Source organism: Rhodnius prolixus, unplaced genomic scaffold, assembly GCF_049639745.1.
Source record: "Rhodnius prolixus isolate KJV_2025 unplaced genomic scaffold, Rpr scaffold_21, whole genome shotgun sequence".
In the NCBI taxonomy this organism is placed as follows: Eukaryota; Metazoa; Arthropoda; class Insecta; order Hemiptera; family Reduviidae; genus Rhodnius; species Rhodnius prolixus.
In genome coordinates this window covers 926,427-946,967 of record NW_027411606.1, presented here as the reverse complement: position 1 = coordinate 946,967, position 20,541 = coordinate 926,427, and the positions used below count along the sequence as shown (strand labels likewise).

Here is a 20,541-nt window from a genome sequence, read left to right as displayed (position 1 = left end):
AAAAATTAAATTATTCTGATGTTCGTGCTCTCTCAATATAAGAGAGCATGCGATGGCAATAATGGAATAGAATTGAAAAAAGCTCAGAATTCTATTTGCAAGGATCATTTTGTGCTAAAAAGTAAGAAATTACTTTATTTCGATCAGAACGGATAACTTTGACGCTTCCTGCAGTAAGTAATGGGTGCATCAATTGCATTATTTAAAGCTGTGGGTATTTAGATGAGTTTTTTAAAAAGGAGGATGCATATTTCATCAAGGGTTCAGCCTTGTACAGCATGTGGAGTTTATATTCTCTGTTATATTAAATTTCAGGACAATTGTTATCAAGCACTTAGTGCTATTTTGCTTGATTATTGACTTCTTTAACATTTCAGATCACGTCTGACACAAGAGTTAGGCAAGGCAAAAACACATTTGCAAGATCTATAACTATTGTTCAAATACAGGAGAAAAATATATTTACATCAGGTAAACAATCCAAATGATAAGCTTTAACTTTGGATTAACAAAACTACAGCCAAAATTAAAACCTAATTCATTCGCAGATTTTTTCATCATTGTAGAAGAATACGGCGATGGAAAATTCCTGAAGTAAGATACTGTAGAACTTGTTTCCATTACACCCACTCTTTCTGCGGTATCTCTCAGTTCTTTATTTCTTCCGCTGTTATTTAAAGAGAACGCTGGATATCATGTAATAATCTTTCAAGCTAGATTGTCCCCCAAATTATGGATAAGGTAGGTATAAAAGGAGATTTGCAAATGTTTTGTGAAATTTCAAAGAGTAATTTAATGACAGAGAAATTATTAGGTCGCTACTTATTAATATATATTTCTATCAAAATTATAAAGAATCAGTAGCAGCGAGGTCGAAAGAAAATAGTGGTCAAAATCCACTAGAAGAGTGGGAGAAGATTAAGTCGATGTGCGGTCAATAGTGTCTACTCTGGTTAATTATCGTCAATCCTCTTTGGCGTAGATTGAGATTCCCGTCAGACATTTTAGATGAAGTGGAGTATAGGAAAAGTGAGAGCTTGCGGGGCAAGATGGGAAAGATGTTTGAGTAACCTCCCACCCGTTGTACAAACCCAGGAAAGTGCGGAGCCCTTCCCCCTTGTCTGATTCCTCCAGGACCGCTTTCCGCCAGTAATAAGAAACTGTGTTTGATCTACGAGCATTGCTAACAAAATACGCACACTAAGTCACGTTGACAATTCCCTTAATGTACCTTCTTCAGTTCCACCCCTGGCCCTTTTTTTCCTACTTTAAATAGGATTAAGGAACACCAACCCTTGTTACTGAACTTGATTGGACCACGCCTTTAGTCAATAGCGTTTTTTTTCTCTCTCTCTTCAGCTTCTTTGTCTTCTTTTTTGTTGCCTCTAGCAGAGAGCACCAACCTAACTTATAATTACATCAAATGAAGTTGAAAGTCATAATGTACCAGAGAGATTTTTAGACCCTTGGCTAGTTTCTTTACAAAATGTGCTTTACTGTGGAGAATTTGCAAGTTCTTGTTTAACATTAAGTCAAAAATCCAACTATAAACGTTGCTATTACCTTTCTTTCTCCTAGATGAGACAAAACTTACACTTTGAAAAAAGCTATATTTTGCTTTTAAAAAAGGTAGTAGTATTATTAATTGCTATAAGAAATACATCTTTAGCATAGAGTTGACATTCTCAGTTTTACAGTTTAAAATAATATCCTTTGCAAAATAATTATATAGTTACAAAATAATAAAGAACATAAAGAAAAAATAAATGAAAACTTAACTCTCCAAATTTCACATATTACACCAAAAAGAAAATAAAACTACTAAGTAATGGAGACAGAATTTTTTAACTTTACAGAAAATTACCTTAGTTATTGACATTTACAACGTTGTTAGTTTTCATTTTAATTCTGCTGACAGTCTACAGATCTCTAATAGGTAAAAATAGATATTATTTATTTTTTCAATACTATCAAAAGTTAAGATATTGTTCATTCTTTTTTGTGACTGATTCATAGTTCCAATAGGATAAAAAAATAGTTGCCATTTCAGTCGAGTAAAATTTATTTTGCCTAGCTTTCGACCTAGGGACTAGGTCATCTTCAGGGCTAATTTACAAAGTAATATTTTTACATTACAAGGTTGGTGTGACTTCTGTCTTGTCTGTACATGGACTGAGTGTGAACTGAGTCCATGAGTGTGAACTGAGTGTGTCACATTCTTTTGGTTTTCTTATTGATTGGTTTTACAATGGCGATATAAAATGTAAAACCTCGTAATTAAAACTACCAGATAGGACAGTTGAATAAGGGTTCTGAAGTAGTGATATTCAATGTTAACAATGATACTTAATAATAAAATAACAATAAACAAAGAAATAAAATAACAATAATAAAAAATAAATATTTATAATACAGTTAGAAATGTATAAAGTAGTTGCTGTTGTGCGCAAAAAAAAAAAAAAAAGTGTTAGTTGTTTAACACAATTAGAGTAGATATCCCGCAGGCAGAGCATGAAGTTGTCTCTAGCGGTACTCCCCATTATGTTTTCATAAACGCTGAAAAGGACTCCATTCCTACAAGTAGATATTGAGACGTGCGTATCACTAGCTCTTCTTTGTTCCTCTTCTGATCCTCATTTTTCTTTCCTTCACTCTTTTCATCTCCTTTTTCCTTCTACTATTTTATCATTTCTCACACTACTGCATGTGGCAAGTGTCTTTCTAGTTCTTCGTAATTTTTATTATTCACTTCCTTTTGTAATTCTTAATATTATATTCTTCTTAAATAAGTTTGCCTTTATCTTTTATTTACAGTTTATTCTTAACAAAAAATTTTTTACCCTGAATTATGAATTAATATATTTAGTTATTCTTAGTTTTTAATGTAATCTTTTTCATAATTTCCAGAAGTTATAACTTGTTTTCTTAGATCAAAATTCCGGATTCACCACTGATGTGAAGTATAATTGAGATTGATTGTTGTGTTAGGAGAGACCCGCGCACTATCTAGTGGTATCGATTAGTTACTAATAATGTGCAATAACTATTCTCAAATGATTTATTAGCAAATAATTCTTTTGTAAAACTCCTGCAAAAGATAGCCAGATCTTTTGTATCAGTTTTTCAGATATATTGGATTCATGCTCTCATTTAGGTATTTCAAAATTCTTGACACAAAATTATTTCAAGTGATGTCGGTGTAAGAGGGTTTGGAATAAAATATTTAAGAATCCTATCTCAAGCATTTTATGATCAGTAAAATTTCTAGAGAATGCAACTTCAATGCGTCATATCAGGAGGTATTTTGCAGTCTCCTGCTTCATTACAAAGTGTGCAGCGTTATTTTCCTGGTGCATAGCGACTGGGTCCTCCTTTTAGCTCTTTGAAGAAAAGCGCACCTTTTTTTTTGTTGATTTGAGACGATAATATGTTATATAATTGTATTGTTGATCAAACTCCCTTGGTTTCAAAGAATCTTCATTAACTAGGTTCGATAAATGTAATAAGTCTGCAGAAAAATATCTTATAGAAGCACTGTGAATGTATCCAGATTAAATAAATACTAATGATTGTTATGTATGTTATACATGTTATTTCCGCACGTGTTATTCACAATAGTGTGAACCGACTAGTTCGCCAGTAAGTAAAGCCGTACTACTTCAAATTGGGTGAACATGCACTCACTACTCGTGCCAACTGTTTGGCCCAATTGTAAAGACCTTGCGTTCACATATTAGGGCCTAGGGGTTGATTAGAACCCTTTTTCAATTCTATGAGAGATGGATTACGTGCCCACATAATATGTGTAAGAACGAAAAAGGGGTGAATTTGCAGTTTTGAAATTGTTAATACTAGTAATACATCTTGTCTATAATTCTAATATATGTTATGTGAACAGCTGGCGGGTTTGTTACTCATTCGGTAAAAATAAGTATAATAATTCGAGTATTTAACAATTATTGATTTTTAAATCAGTTACTGTTTAGTTTAGCCACTAATAAATATGTATTTTCGTATCCATTCTCCGTGCTACAGAATTCATTGCCTTAAAATATATTGACCTAACTAGATCAAGTTGCAGCTATCCTTCCTTGATAATAATGCATCACTAAATTCAAGAGCCAATTATGAATTTTCTGTCTTTAAATGAGGAAAGAATCTGAACTGATAAACGAAACTCCGAAACGAGCCAGAAACGAAATGCACAAGTAATGCAACAAGACAAGAAAAAAATTAACGTTATAAAATAATGTACATTCTGAAAAAGTATTATTAAAGAAGATAACCGCTTCAAGAAAATGATAAAGTACTGAACAAAAATATATCTTTCAGTAAAATTGCTTAATTAAGGTGACGAATTTTTTTCTAGAAACTTTGAAGTATAGTTAGTTACTATTTTAGTTTTCGCCTCAAAGTATAGTAAAATTTATGCGATTTTAAAATTCGAATCGTTAAGTTTTATAAAGAGTCAAATGTCGTTTGGTAGTTGTAAATAGACTAACAAAATTTAATTTACTGTTGGGGTAGAAAATCATCGAAGATTAACGGTCCGGGATAAGTCTTCAATCTGGCTTAATAAGAGGATATTTTTTTCTTAGTTTTAAGAATGTTGCTTATTATGTTATAATACTGAACGAACTTCATATGCTTGGTTAATATTAACTTTACTAAAAAGGACCCAATATCTAGTGCTTGCAACTTGAACCTATAAGAAAGTTCGTTATGGGAGGCTGTTGTAACTTTACTTTTGAGGACTTAATTCTCTACTGAGGGTATCCTTTAACGAATATCTGTTTCCAGGAGTCCCTTCGAAAATTCCTCTCAGAGCATCTTCCTCCGTTTCCGAATTAATCAATGCTTTTTTGGTACCCTCTTCTCGTCGCTTTCTATCTCCAAATACATTTAGGGACTCCCTTACACAGGTGTTCATCCTATTAACATGCTCATACCATTCCAATCACTTATAAAATATCACCCGTAGCCTTCTTTAACTCCACTTTCTCTCCAGTCTTACTATTCTTGCTGCTCTTACCCAATAATCCATTTTTGTAAAAAGAAGTTGATGTCCGGAAATGGCAGTTACTTAGTTAAGTAAGTTAGATAAGAAGTTACTGTCCATGTCTCTGCTGCATATAAAGTATATTATTCCCTCGTTATCTTGTGAGTACTATCGCTCTGAAGAAGAGAATTCAGCATTCTTATCTGAACTCCTTAGCTTATAAAATTTTTCCTGTAAAATTTATTTTTGTGAAATTCTAATTAAAATTGGACATCGTAATTTCATTAATTAATGTTTTTAATGTAATGAAAAAAAGTAATGAGAATAGCTCCTATCTAAAAGGTATTTTTACTTCCATATTGATCCACTTTTGTTTTTAGAATTGTTGATTGTAAGTATAATAAAACAATCCTTTATCAGAGTTCTTCCCACAAATCAACTTGCATCTATTTCTACCAAAATATTGAGCGGATTATTAAAATAATTAAATAGAAAAACAGTTCGGAAAAGTTAGAAATACGGTATTAATAATGTTGAAAGTTGATGTTATGGGCTGGGTTAGTTCTTGTTTCTAGTTTTGTGCTCACTGGTTGACTCTAAACACCGTGAGTAGGGATGCTGTGATAGTAACCAGCAACTAGAGTGAGATAGAAAGATTGAGTAGCCAGTGCAAAGAGGAAGGGATTGGCCCAACCCTGAAAGTTGACTATGTATGGCGGCCCGCTGAATACTGCATGAGTACTGGGACGAGTGCATCCATAACCATCACACATAGTTACCATAAGCCCCCTCCAAGTAAACCCCCCGAGTGCCCCGCATGACTTCTTTGCTTCCTTCTGTACTAACTCAGAGTGCGTGGCCAAGGCGTCCAACACTGTCTGGAGTAGGGGAATCAATACTCAATATCATTCCTCGCTGTATGTCAATTCTCACTGAATATTTTATCACTCCTACATCAGCAATTCCTTAGCTTGAATCAAGCTTCCTTTTATTTTAGTCTAATTAAAAGATTATTTAAACCAATTGAAAGAAACTTTTAGAAAATAAACAAGATAAAAGTGAAGTTTCCAATTTCCCATTAATAATCTGATGTAGCTTAAGTGTATATTCATTAAACAAAATTAAATAGAGATGCAAATCTGTAACACAACAAACATTGACAACCTTCTCTTAATGCTTTTAACACATTTCTGTTGATTAATGTTTTTAAATGTACCAAAAACTCAATTAAAAGTGGCTATAAACTAACATTTCTGATCTACACCAACTCCAGAAGCGCTAAGACTGCTCACCACGAAAGCTGCGTGTCGGATCATTTCAAGCTTTCAAGCCATTCGCGGTTTGTTTACACTATTATTATACTAAAGAAATTTGAGAGGATAGCGCACAGAGGATTTCATAGATCTATTGTATTCCTGTACTATTGTCGGCGAGATTAACTTGTTACAGCACTCCCTCCCATCAAGACCTCTGAAAAATCTTAGAACCATAGCAAGATATACCTTCTCCAACACCTGGTAGCAACCAAGGATTCTAAAAATCTCAACAGCATCCCAGTTCGTTTGGTGGTAAATTGGAAAGTCCTCCATTTCCCCCCTTAAAATCTGTCTTGTCGCTAAAATTAGTCTTGTCGCTATCCAAGCCCCATCTTTTTTAAGTTGTCTATCTATTCAACTATGATGTCCGATGATAAGAAAACCCATAAGCATGGTGCAGGTAGTTTTGCTCACACCGAACCGGCCTCTTTTCTAGTCCTCTTTTCTAGATCTTTTCTAGTTTTCTCTTACAGATTTTTGCCTCATTCCTGGGAGTTTAGCATTACTGACTTATTCTTTGAGTCTTGAACTTCTTCTTTAGGAGAAGTGAGAGTGATTCTGATTGAGTTGGTAAACTGAGCGAACAAAAGTACCGTTTACAAAAGTGTTTCTCACTGCAATTATGAATGGATAGAAGTGGCTGTAGAAATACATGACAGCTTAAGGTCGGCCAGCTTGTGGAGTAGCTTGAGGATAATATTAACATTTATTTGATTGTAATCTTAGAATGTATAACAGAAACAGTTTCAAATCAAATTTGAAGAGTTCGTTTTGAAAGAAAATAACGAAGAAAGAAGTAAGAAGACAAAACAAAGGAAATATAAAACTAAAAAAAAAAAAAATACAGTGGAGAGTGTAATAAAAGATCAGAATTATGGTGGAGGATATTATGGTAAAGTTGAGCTAGAAAGGGATGGAGATTATGAGATAAAAAAAAGGAAAGCGTGTTATGGGAAGAAAGTGGTGGGCGAGATATGAGAAGCCATTCGCATTTCCACAACCTCTCCTACATTTTTGTTTCAGTTTGTGTGAATAATCAAAATTTATGAGAGCACCAAGCGAGAGAGCACGAGTGAGATTGTAAGAGTAGGCAGCAGACTTTACGCTTATGCCCGCCTGCTACGCTCTCTAATATAAATCCCATGAGTCAAGTCTCCCTTCGTCTTCCAGCGATACTTGTGGGCTGAGGCTCAAACATTATTGCATCGTTCCAACGGCATGAAACTTTCAGAGATGCTCACAGCTCCCTCGTTAGATATTTATTGGGAGACTACACCTACACACACATACTTCCGAGTTCTTATCTTTACGCTAGTAATATTCTTCTCCTTTTTCCACTAGGAATTACCTATTTTACATAATTTATTATATTTATACTAATAAATTGACATATTTATCGTTTGAAATAGAAACAAAGCGGCAATCTTTCTTCTACTTGAAGAAGTGTTTAAAATATTTAGACATAATTTAAATTTATTTGGCTTTGCCTTTGGCTCGATCTTGGCCAACGATTAACACTTTCAATTCAAACAAACCTGAATGCTGATACAAATCATTACCAACATTAACTAATGCTCAAACGAAAGACAACAGTACAATAAGAAAACTTCCTAGTTACTATCTGGATATAGGACTCGAATTATGCGAAACTTGTGTATAAAAAGCGCACAAAATCTTAGAATCCAAAATCCTAGGCCCAATCCTTTTGTAAATGCTTTCTAATACTCTTCACCTCATTTTGAGCCCACTTAACCTAATCACCTCAACATTCACTTTCCTATCATGACGTCTAAGGTGTTCTAGAAAATACAGAACGCTATCTTCTTAGGCTTTCTAGCACAATCTATCCTGTAATGGCTTATTAAGTTACTACCCTGTGATAATAGCCTTTCAAAAGTTGACGGCAATATTTGTAGGCTGATCTTAAGCCAAAGTACATACTTTTACACACATTTTTAATCACTTTTATTTATTTTACTGATAACAGTAATAATAATATTGTTTTATTTGTAATAAAAAGAAAGTAAACACAATTAAATAAATAAAAAACATTCTGCGGCGTGGAAGTTCCATCTGCCGGACTCTGGTCTCTCTTCAAAACGAATAAATCTTTCGCCTTTTACTGATAACAGTACAGTGAGGTGTTTAGTTTCGTGAATAACTGGCACACGCTTGAACGTCAAGGTTTATCATAGGCCAGACTTCAAGTGCGTAAAACTTGGGATAGTATTAATCTCACACTACTTTTTAAAATATAACAACGATAGGCAAACGTCCACAAATGCAAGCTAATGAGGCAAAATCTTGGGTAGTTTCTAGCCAAGAACAGCTATTTACATGTATAAAAATCTTAAAATGAACTTAGAGCAAGAACTTCATTAAATAATGACGTCAAACTGGACGTTTAAACTTTTAAATTACTGTCAAACCCAAATAGCATCTTCAAAAATAGATAAAGAATACTTTTGTCTGCATAAATATGAGAAACTTAGATAAAGTGAGAAGCAAAGAGAACAAATAGAGAGGTGATTACTGGTGTTCTGGGTGATTACAGTTATAGCGCAGAGTGTGGAAGCTGGGTGTACATTTTGGAGGGAGGCGTGAGTTTTTAGCAGGAGGACAATAGTGGTGTGTGTCATTTCCGAGCATCCTGGACCCCCTTGGGGCGGAGGCGGACATTTCCTTCGTGCCTAATGGCCCATCCTGCTCGCTACCTCCTTCTTCTTCCACTGTAATTCATCATTCTTTTTGGCCATAAAAGTAACAACAACTTCGGCGAAAAATGTCTCCTTTATCATTTACTCTTGAGTATATAGTTTAAATACATTCACTTATTGTTCAATAATCCAAAATTATTTCTCAGTGGACTAGTCAAATTTTACAAATAAAGCTGTTCCACAATGAAGATGTTCATCCACTCACAAAGGAGACAAATCTAGTATTTTGAAATTAGACCAAACTTTCATCGGGAGAAAAAATTGAAACATTCTCATGAACAATAACATAAAAAAAAATATTCAGAATGTTCTGCCAATACTAAAGACTCTTTCAGGCGGTTCAGACTGGACTTAGAAACACCTAAACTTATTTTTTATTCACTTATTTTAATAACTTTAACAGATTTTACGATTGTACAAAAAATCCTCTTGATGCTTTATGTTGTAATAATCTAAAAGGTTTCTTTTTGTTTCTGAGCGATTCTTTCTCATCTAACCACAACAGAATTCGGTTAATAATCTCTTTCTTCTCTACCAATAACTTTCAAAACCTCTCGAGAGCTAGGTGCGCTTACAACTTATTATTTTGATGATTAAATTGAGTCCAATTTTAATCTTTTCTTCGTCAATATACAGACTTTTTTTTGAGAAATCCTTATGCCTTAACTTCAAATCTGTCCATCCTTTTTCCAGCAAATGAACAGATTGTTTTTGTTGCTAGTGCAGATGAAAATGAAATGTTACTCTACGTAATACTTTGTTAAATTATTTAGTCACGTGAAATCCTAAGCACATAAGTGCGTTGAAACTTTTCAATGTACTTTCTGTCTCTGGAGAATGTTCAACAATTCTCCTGAGTGCGTAGTTATCAACCACGATTATTAATTCTGTAGAGTCATAGATTATTGATTTTTAATAATGTTAAAATAGAAAACGGTTAAAGGTAAGAAGAGTCTAATCATCAGTCTGAGAATCAAATATGCAAATCAAGATGGCCGGAGAGGGGTAAACCAAATGTGGCATTGCAAAATGTTTCATGGATGATTCTACAAAATTTGGTTGCAAAAATTCATAACTAGCAGCTTCGCTGTGATATTATTTCATTAAGGTCTGACAGCAAACATTCGGATGATCTTAGGGCTCATGATGGGCCACTTTATTCTAAAGAAAACTTGCTTCGATAAAGTCTGACAACAGAATTTTTTTTTTTTTAGGTTTGGACTGGAAGAAGAAAGACGGCAGTCACATTTTTGGCTCAGGAGACCTCTTCAAACTTCTAAGTCTAGCTAAACAGATGAAACTGGAGGCGCTGCACAAGCCAGAAGGGACCATGATTTCTGGTCCCCGCTGGAGTAGGGTTTCTAGCGGATCCCTGTGGAAGCAAATCTAAATTAGAGAACCAGAGACTGTTGAATTTTAAGCCTTAAACTAGGAAGATTTGGGACTTTTTTTTTTGTAGATCCAAGTTACATTAAAATTAAAGCGAAACGAAATCTTTTAAAGTAAATTAAAGAATATTAATTAAGCATTATTTAATTGGATATTAATTTTTCTAGGCTGGTGGGATGTGAAAACAAAAAGCAACAAAATAATAATGATAAAAAAGATGTGAGAATATTCGCTCATAAATAAAACGGTGAAAAGCAATCAATAAAACTAAAATGAAAGATGGTAGAAAATAGATTAATGCTCTTTTAAATATAAAAAACACATTTGCTCTGAGATTGGTCAGACCCCTGGGAGACATCCGAGGTATATAGTAGCTAGTTGTAGGTGGACGTGTCCAAGACCTGACATGAGTAAGGAACATGTGACAAGAGAAAGAGGGTGAACATTTCCTTATTTCTCTCTCTTATCACAAAGCTTCTGACTCACCCCTAATGCAAAGTCCCCTCTCAAAGAACACTTTACTACGCAAGCGTATAAGAAGTTTTTCCACTATTCTTCTTTTTTCCTTTTCTTTTTTTTTTCTTACTACCTACGTCCAAAGACGATTTATTCTGATCCCATGTAACGGGTCCCTTGAGAGAAGCAGAGAGGGCTGTCCCTTGGCTGATAGCAGCACCCTCAGCACTTCTGGCCTTATCTTAAACTCTTGACTTTACCACTCAAGATTCCCAAAAAATAAGCGCACTCTAGTCAAACCATTATTTACATCATCTCTAGTTAATCTATATTTCAATTGGAAAAAGTAAGTCTAATGCTTGTCAAAAATATAATCGGATTAAATTACTCTTTAGCAGCGAAAATGAATTCCATGCATCACTTCAAATCTGAAGTGAAGAATATTACATTCTCAGTAATTCCTACAATTAACTTTCCTTGTCACCTGGAATTTGAACCACATTCGAACTAATTTCATCAAATCTGAATGCCCATTCATTCCCGCCCTAATTTTTAAACATTTGGAAAAAGTAGGCACAATGAAATGAGTAGTTAAGTGGATGTAAACAGGAAAATAACAAGAAATAGTTCTTATTTCTCTCAGCATTAGTTCAACAAAACCCTTTGGGACCCCTATAGAACTCGAGTTTAACTTTAACGACAGTATGTATGGTAATGAGTAGACCGAACCCATTAGCTGGAATCATCAAGATCCTCTTCAGATATTCACCTACCTTATGAGAAGTAAGGCTGTACTGTGAAATTTAGTAAAGTAACTCAGGATTTAGCAAATTTTACTTTATTTACATTAAATTATTCCTGCCTGCAATTAAATTTGCCCTTAGTAATTATATTTTCAGTATTAATTTTTAAAAATGGCCTATATATACATAAATGTATTTATGAAATAAATTTTCATCTATCTAAACTTTGAAAATACGTGAATTATCGTTTGAGAAACGTTTAACCATTTTACTTATTTATATATTACGATTTCACTTATTTTACATATTATTATAAATTGCTTTTGTATCTCTAGTTAAATTTTTTAATTTGATTATCTGGGAGATGGCCTTCAAGACCTTAGAACAGAATATGCAATTTCGGATTAAAGTAAATAAATAGAATTAAGATATATTTTGTCCATTATAAATAACTAATTCTGTTTATTTATGTACATCTTAAATAACGTAACACTTACATAGTTTAAACCTTTCTTAACATTACATTATTCATTATTAACTTCTTTATGTTTTATCAGGTCATCTACATAAATATTAAACAGAGTTGGCGATATTCTACATCCTTGTTTATTGCCACCTCTTCGGTTCTTAATCTTCATCTCTTCCCCCCTGCGGTTTCGGGGGTAGAATAGACCCGCAGTGTCCACCGCTTGTCGTAGAAGGCGACTAAAGGAGCAACTGTCCGTTGTCCTAGATCCTTTACATCCTTTCAAATCTTAATTTTATCCTAGATCCTATCTTTTTCCTGGGCTTTTAAGGGCAGATCAAGCTCTTAGCCAATGGTGAAGGCAGTTCATCTAGAGGTAGAATGACTCTGAAATAAATATTCCAGTAAGTCTAGGTGCTGTGAGGAGGCAGCCGCTCCGCTAGACTTACCCAGTAGAAGGCCGGGTTACCTACTCTGGGAAAAATTAATCAACTCAATCTCTTCACAATATACTTACGTTCCAAATATAATATTAGAGAGGAAATAATGAATTAAAAGAAGCTCCTCGGAAGAGAAAACCTACGGTTCAGCTGGATTCGAACCCGAGATCTTCAAATCAAAATCCATTATACCCTAAGCACTAAGCTAATCCCTTCCCTAAATGATATTAATCATAATAGCAACAATAAAACGGCGTTAGTTAAATAAATACCTCACAGTTCAATTTATTTCTGATTGTTTCAAAATTGGGACTTCAAAGCTTTTTTATACATGCTTAACAGACGATGAAATTTCAGCAGCAAATCTGTTATGATGAAGGAGCCACAATAGAACAAAGGAGGATTAAAGGAACCACAATAGAACTTCAGCATGCAAGTGGTCTGATCTTGGATGTCCACTTCTTACAGGATACAGTTTCTAAATCGAATGCTTATCATTAAATGCTGCTATTTCCATAACATTAAAGTCAACAACAATATAATTTATGATAAATAGATGAAACTAAAAATTCAACTCAATATGAAAGAGTGTTAGAGAAGACTACTTATTATTAGATTGATTTCTTCTATATCCACAAAAAATTGATAATTAGAAAAATGGAAACAAAATTTGAGCTCTAAGATAGAATTATGTTATCTACAACTTTTGAGAACAGCTGAGTAAAATATTTACTTATTCTATTGAAAAATTATTGATAAGAATTCGGTGAAACTATCACCTGTTTTATCAAACTGAAATAGTACTGAGTGAATATATTAACAAATGGAAAGAATAGTAATGTATACGAATGTAGTTCAAATATCCTCAATGTGCGAAAACAAAATCAAAATTTTTGAAATTTCTTGCAGGAGAGTTGGTAAAATCGTGAACCAATGGATGATTAATATAATCTACTTCTTTATTAAAAACAGTGCTTAGAAAACCAATTCGTTAAATGAACTCGTTCAGGGGTAAAGCCACCTTAAGTTTACCAGCAAGAAGCAATGTCATGAAGTAATCCGAATTCCATTCCCCTCCAAAAAAAAGTGAAATAAACTCTTGGCCTGCTAAGTCGGGTAAGGATTACCATAAGACGATTTTTATTTCTTATTTCTTTTTATTTTCGTCACATAATGCAACCATCGCCATTTGACTATAGCACTCTACTTCTTTCTCAATGCTAAGATAACACCTGGTAGAATCTGATAGGTCACATCAAAGGCGAGAGACTAATGAACTAAGTTGAACCACTATTCCTTGTGTGTGTCTTTATCTAAAGAATGAACTGACTGAAGAAATTCCTTTCGCTTATGCTTGCATTAATCACACAGGAAACAGGGTAAAGTAGCCGATTAGAAGTTTGAATTCTTTCTTTCCTTTCTGTCGTTTATAGCCAAATAATTAACTGCACAAATCTTCCTTTAGATTTCCTTTGTACAATAGAAACTTGGAGTAGACTTTATGATAGATAGAACTTTAGTAGTATTTAAATTATTGGAATCTAAGCAGTGTCATTGTTCGACACCATCATTGTGGTTGGTAAGCCGTTATTTTTGAAAATTTTCTGCTGTTATTATATTTTTATGTTTATATGAATATTTTTTTAATTTAAAAAAAATTGTATAATGTAGGGCTAAGAGTTTTCTACAGTATAATCATAGAAATCATAGACCAGCTTATTCATAGAAATGGTAATTTTCCTGTCATGAAAAACAGAAAATATTTGTAAATGAAAATTATTTTGGGATCTGAATATGAAATCTGATAAATTAAGACAATTCTTTATTAAATAAGCGCTAATTAAAGCCACCTTTTGAATAAAATCAAAAGCAATTCAAAAGGTAACAAATAAAATTGTTCACTAAAATTCAAGCTAATGTTGCTTGTGTATAAAATCTTTTTTCAGTATTCTTTTCTTCAGATATATACAATTACTGTGAAATTTGTTTAATTTTTTGAGAGAAGAGTGCAAAAATTATCCTAGATTAAATGAGAAATCATGTTATTCTGTGCTCAACGTTTCAAAATTTAATTTTTTTAATAAGCTAAAAGATTTAATTGTATGAATAAATATATTTCTCTGTATAGGAAATCGCATAAATTTACTTTGATCATTATTTAATAATAAATGTAAAACTAATAAGTAACGAAATTTATAAAGGCTTAACATTCTAAGACTGAACAAAAGATGTCATTGGTAAATTAAATAACACAGCAGGGTGTTCTTTTTAAGAAAAGACATAGAAAAAAGTATCAAATTTTAAATAACATCTAAATATCAAATATTTTCTAACAATGGAATCATACATCAAAAAATGAAATTATTTCTTTTAAACTTAAGACTTTATTTTCTAAATGCAATTATAAGTTCATTTATGAAGTGAAGTCTTTATTTTACTAAATAAAATGTTTTTATCTGTTGGTAAACTTAGTAGAAAATTTTATTTGAAGTGAGGAAGGTATATAATGCTTTCTGAGACTTTTCAAATGAAGTTTGTAGCCAAACGTAAAAACAAAAATTCAAAACAAAACAGATTTATTTATATTCCCTCCTTTATATTTAAAAATAATGAAATAATTATTGTAAGACCTGCAGCAAGCAAGTGTTACAACAAAATATCTGTAATCAGTGATTGTCTCAAAATGAAATGAAATCCCTATTATTATTATTTTTTTTACTTTGGTAAATAAGATCTCTCATATTAAAAATATATTCTAAAATACTTAATTTATTAAATTAATTATTAATAATAATTGAATAAAATAATCTTTAGTTTAAATGGAATTGAGGATTTCTCTAGAAAAAAACAAACTAAACAAAAATCGAAAGAAAAAGTATAAATTGTTTCCATATTTAATTTATAAAAGGACAAATTTGTCATGAAATTAGATTGCCTGTTTGTAAATAAAATATTTAAACAATTAATATGTTCCTTTTGAATTTCTTATTAAGTGCTAATACTTACATTTTTGGAACATCCATAGACACGCAAAAATGTTTAAACACTCACTCAAAATACCAGTCAATTATAGAATCGTGGAAGTAGCACTTCAATTTAATCAACTTTATTTAAAATAACTGTTTAAAAATAATTTATACAATTGAAACTCATACATAGGATGTGTACAGACTGAATTTTAAGTCAGTACTGAAGGCACAGAGACTTTACGTAGGAGCATGCTCAGTTACGTAAAGTGGGAGACACCCTAATATGAACATCAGAACCCAGTCCATACATTATAGAACCCTTTATTAGTAGCATAACCACCCCTTTTTTTAACCCTTTAAAAAAAATAATGATTATAACACCCTGCTATGTTCAAACCCTTTCACTAAGAGGGGCCTGCACCCTATACCAACCTTTACGTAACGATTCTTTGCATACTTTATATGAGTGGAAGGTTGTCTTTTGACTTCGGAGGCTACTGAGCATGCTTATAGGAGGCCATTATATTACTAAGGGTGCTGCCTTTTCAAATAAACTAGCTATCTGAGGGTACCAATGGTAAAAAAGCTTCCCTTTACTTATGGAGGGAGTTGAAGTTACCCCTTTATTAGTGCCTCGGCAGTATTCCTTTCTATACGTTTATATCAATACATTATATCTGAAGTTGTAGAACAAATACATTTTGATCAAATAAGGAGAATAGAAATTATATATTTTCCGTTAAGCAATGAGCTATTTATTAGACAGGCAAAGTTAGCAATGTTAATAGTACCTAATGCTTAGAGAAACTTTTCTTTTTACTCTTTTAGTCTTTAAACTATTATATTATTTTATTTTCTTTATTTAAAATGTTAATAGTAGTCACAGAACCTAACGAAGAGAATACATAGAGGTTAAAACGAAACAGATGGAAAAAATGTGACTATCACATAATTACTTGACTTTAATAGTACTCTGCCTTTTCTGAGTTTATTTTTTTTCTTCACATCAGTCAGTCACAGTTTATCAAATTATTATTTTTTTTAAATCTATAGACTAATTGATATTTGAGTTAAATACATACTTATTACAAGTAAACAGCGGAATCAGACTACCTAATGGAAACAAAATTGGAAAACTCAAACAACTAATAATTACTCATTTAACATAATTAAATTGAAACAACAATCTTTGAGCTTGATTTTTTATAGTAATTCAAGATAGTCAGATGACACTATAATAGCAGATACAATACTGAAGAATGGCAGGTGTGCATCTCTACTAACCCCTTTTTTAAAACGCCTTTGTTAACTGGTTACACATTATTACACTAAAAAGCCATTTAGACACCCTATCTTTCCAACCCCTTCTGCATAAAAAAAGGGTTGCACCCTTCAAAGGGTTACACCCTTTTAGAGTATGAAAAAATTTATACTTCAGTCCTATAGAAAAGACTTACAGTTTTATATCAATGAATAACTGCTACAAATGAATACAAATACATTCCCAGTTGTCACAAAAGACCTTCTATTTAAATATAAATACAAGTTAGTGATAATGCAGATACAAATGTACATAAATACAAAGAAGAAGTAATGCAAAAATCTTGTGGTACAAAAACATGCATTAGGAAATATTTTACAAACTTCTTACAGTATTTTTGTAACAAGCACACATTTAACCAGCATTTCAGTGAACTTATAGTTTTTAAAATAAATTTCATATATATAAAGAACCATAGCAAGTGAAATGTTAGGAGAATTTTCTTCTTTTAACAAAATTAAGAAAACAAATAAAATGATAATCATTAACAAAAATTATAAATTCATGATTAACTCAAAATCTCTAAACATCATCCTCAAATTTTTTTTTTGCAAGATTTTTATGTAGCATCCTGTATAAAAATTTGTAATGTTCGGATAACAAGGTAATTTAGTATTGTTAATCGACTATATTGTACAAATATCATTTCAATTTTAGGAATTCAAAGCTGCCAAAAAATAAATCTTGTTTTAGTCAATTTAAAGATTTAATGGAAATCTATTGAAAGAGCAGATTTCCTTTAATTACAATTTTTGGATACAGAAAACATTTTGTTATCCATGTAGGTATTCTGAATTACAATTTTTGAAATCAGCTAATCTAATCATGACGTGACCTTTTCATAATATAGGATCCTCCTTAGATGTACTTCTTTTTAGTTAACAGTTTATAAAGCAAAGCAATTCTTGGGAAAGTTACTTTCTGGTATTTCACATCTGCAAGAATTCCCTTTAATTTGACGAAATTTGTTTGCCCTTGGGCTGGTTTTGTTAATTATTCTAAAACTGGAAAAAAAAAATAATTACATGTTATCTCTTTAATTTTTCTTTAATTGGAAGTTGATTTAATCTTGAAAAATAGTTTCAATCCTCGAATCAAACTCAAAACTGGGAGAGATCTAAGAAATCTAAAAAAATAAGATTTCTTTGGTAAATGATGTTTATACTTAACTTATAACTCGAAGAATATGCTTTTTTAAACGCCATTTTCGCTCTTGGATTTCAATTAAAAAGCCAGAAATTAATGGAAGATTTTCTTAAAAAATCTGATGTACTGCCAAACTCTATAACTAATGTTTGCCATGCTTTTGCTGAGTATCCGTAAACACAAATGTGAGCAGTATTTATAGTTTATAAAGTCTTTTATTTGATAACTTTTCCGCATTTAATTAAGTAGCGTTACTAGTGACTATATGCTGAGGACTGAGTATTATTCATGATCATGACACAAGAAAAGATGGCAAGAAAGATCGCTTTCAGCGACATGAGTGTCAATTTGTAAAACCATATGCATTGCCTAGAGATTAATTTTTCTGCAACTAGTATTGTTTGAGATATCTTGTAGATATCGTTAGGATACAAATCTCACAATTACCTTTCTCATTCTTTTAATCTACTTCGAATTTTATTAACTGATTTCTTAAAAACTATAAAATCTTCAAGACCACGATCCAGTGCAGGAATTATGTAAATGATTCTAAATGTGGGACTGTTTATGGTTTCACAGTTCCGCAGAGCACTGGACGTTAGGAACACTTCGCAAACAGAACAAATATCTTTCCTCAATTAGAAAAAGATAACTGAAATGAAATTAATTGGAGTTGTGAGGTCGCTAGGGAGATTGAGGCGAAACGATGAATTTATTTTTTCATACGAAAAATTCTTATGTATGTTTTTTGGAGCAATTGTGGCAAGATTTTAAGGCGTCTTGAAAATTAATATCAGTATCAAGTTTATTAAAATATTAAAACTAAGAAGTAAAAACTAAATATAAAACTTACATATATACCAGAAAGACACTGAAAATTGTGGATCTGATGATTGGAGAAGATTTTCGTGCAAATTTAATGGAAGAGTTATCAATAGGATGTGCTGATTTTTACAAAGCCTAGGTTTTCCCACCATCGTTTTCTGAACTCTCAAGTACTAGTAATACCAGCGGTATAAGACAGAATATAATAGATTGTGTCCTCTCTACTCCTTGATCTACCTAACGAGATGTATTTTGTTAATCTTGGCATTTCTTCCACTACCTAGGAACTTCTTTCGCTACTGCTATCTTGTTAAATAGCTCTGTTAATTTTGCAACTAATGATACCGAGGAAAATTTTATTCATTCATATGAAATTTTAACACGATTAACTGCTTTTCTCAAGAACCAATTTCATTAACAAAAAAAAGAGGAAAGATAATGGTGGCATGCTCGATATCTGTACCCAGACTAAATCCTGAAGAAGTGTAAAATGTTTTCTATCTTTTTATCATTTCGCTACCGTTGGTCCTTTAATAAATAAATAAAAATCTGCTAGTATTTTGAACTAATTAATTTGACAATTTCACTCACAAATTCATCGCCAATCAATTTGTAACATTTCAATGATTCTCACTAAAAAGTGACAACAACCGTTGTCATGGTAACATCATTCATCAGCTGATACTAAAGTGTGGTAGGTTATCCTTGCCAATATGGAAGGGCCATTATCAGCTGATGTGCTGGTAACTTACCATATGATTAAAGTTACTCGGGGTGTTCAGTTCGGTGGAACTCTAAAGTCTTCATTGCAACTTAATAGTGGAATAACTAGTGCAGGCAGGACAAGCAGTGATTGTATTTCAATGAAAAAGTAAGTCAGCTAAAAGATTTCTTATAAATATGTTTTTGTTTGTAATAATTGTTAACTTCAGATAACCCGGTAGCATTTAATCTTATTTTTTTTTGTTAGTATGAGAAGCTTATTGCTAAAACATTATCCTTTACTATTAAAATACACGAGAACATTAAAATGAAAATCTTCAATTCGCATGTTGTACAATTGGAAAAGTAAAGAGAATCAGAAGTTAGGGTTAAATTGGTTGATAAGATGTTGGTTAAGTGTAAACGGATATATCTTGAGCATTTAGTTACTTTTATCTAGAAAACTTCTTTGCCCAAGAAGAGGGTATCTCCAATCAATTTATCTATAATATAAGATTAATAAAATCTAGCATTCTTTTTGCATGATTGTACAGTAAAATAACTATTTTTTCAAATTTCTTCTTTTTTTTTTTGTTGCAGTAAATCACAAATCTAGGATTTCTCAATTTATTGAAATTAATGTAACTTCACTGGATGCTTTTCATTTTCAATATTACGATGCTTAGACATTGGCCTATATTCAACTCATTTCTGATGCGTACATGTGAGTTTATTTATATTATTTTAAAACATATACACTGACTGAAACAACCTGTTGCATATTGAACAGAAATCTAAGCGTGATTTGCTGTTATTACAGAATTAAGTCATTATTTGCTTGTATATAGTTTTTGTTCGTCTTTTTAGTTTCAGAATAGAAGTTTGAAAGGGCAAAAAAAATCTTAATAACTAATATCTCTATTTTTAATAATAGGTTATATAATACAATTTTCTTAAAGAAAAATTTATCAATACACTACGATTGAAAGCTGTTAAATATATTAAAAGTATACAATCTCAAGTTCTACACTGGTTTGACCATGAACAATTAT

The 20,541-nt window shown here is 32.1% G+C and overlaps 1 long non-coding RNA gene across 2 annotated transcripts in view; it reads right to left on the bottom strand.

Moving 5' to 3' along the window:
* LOC141455065 (uncharacterized) overlaps positions 1-18,954 on the bottom strand; it is a 76,665-nt gene extending 57,711 nt beyond the window's left edge. For both annotated transcript variants that reach the window (XR_012459128.1, XR_012459129.1), the window contains exons 1-2: positions 18,816-18,954; positions 15,533-17,820 (exon numbers count right to left, since the gene is read on the bottom strand). This is a non-coding gene — a long non-coding RNA (uncharacterized lncRNA). The remainder of the gene's footprint in view (positions 1-15,532; positions 17,821-18,815) is intronic.
* Between the last annotated feature and the right edge of the window lie 1,587 nt (positions 18,955-20,541).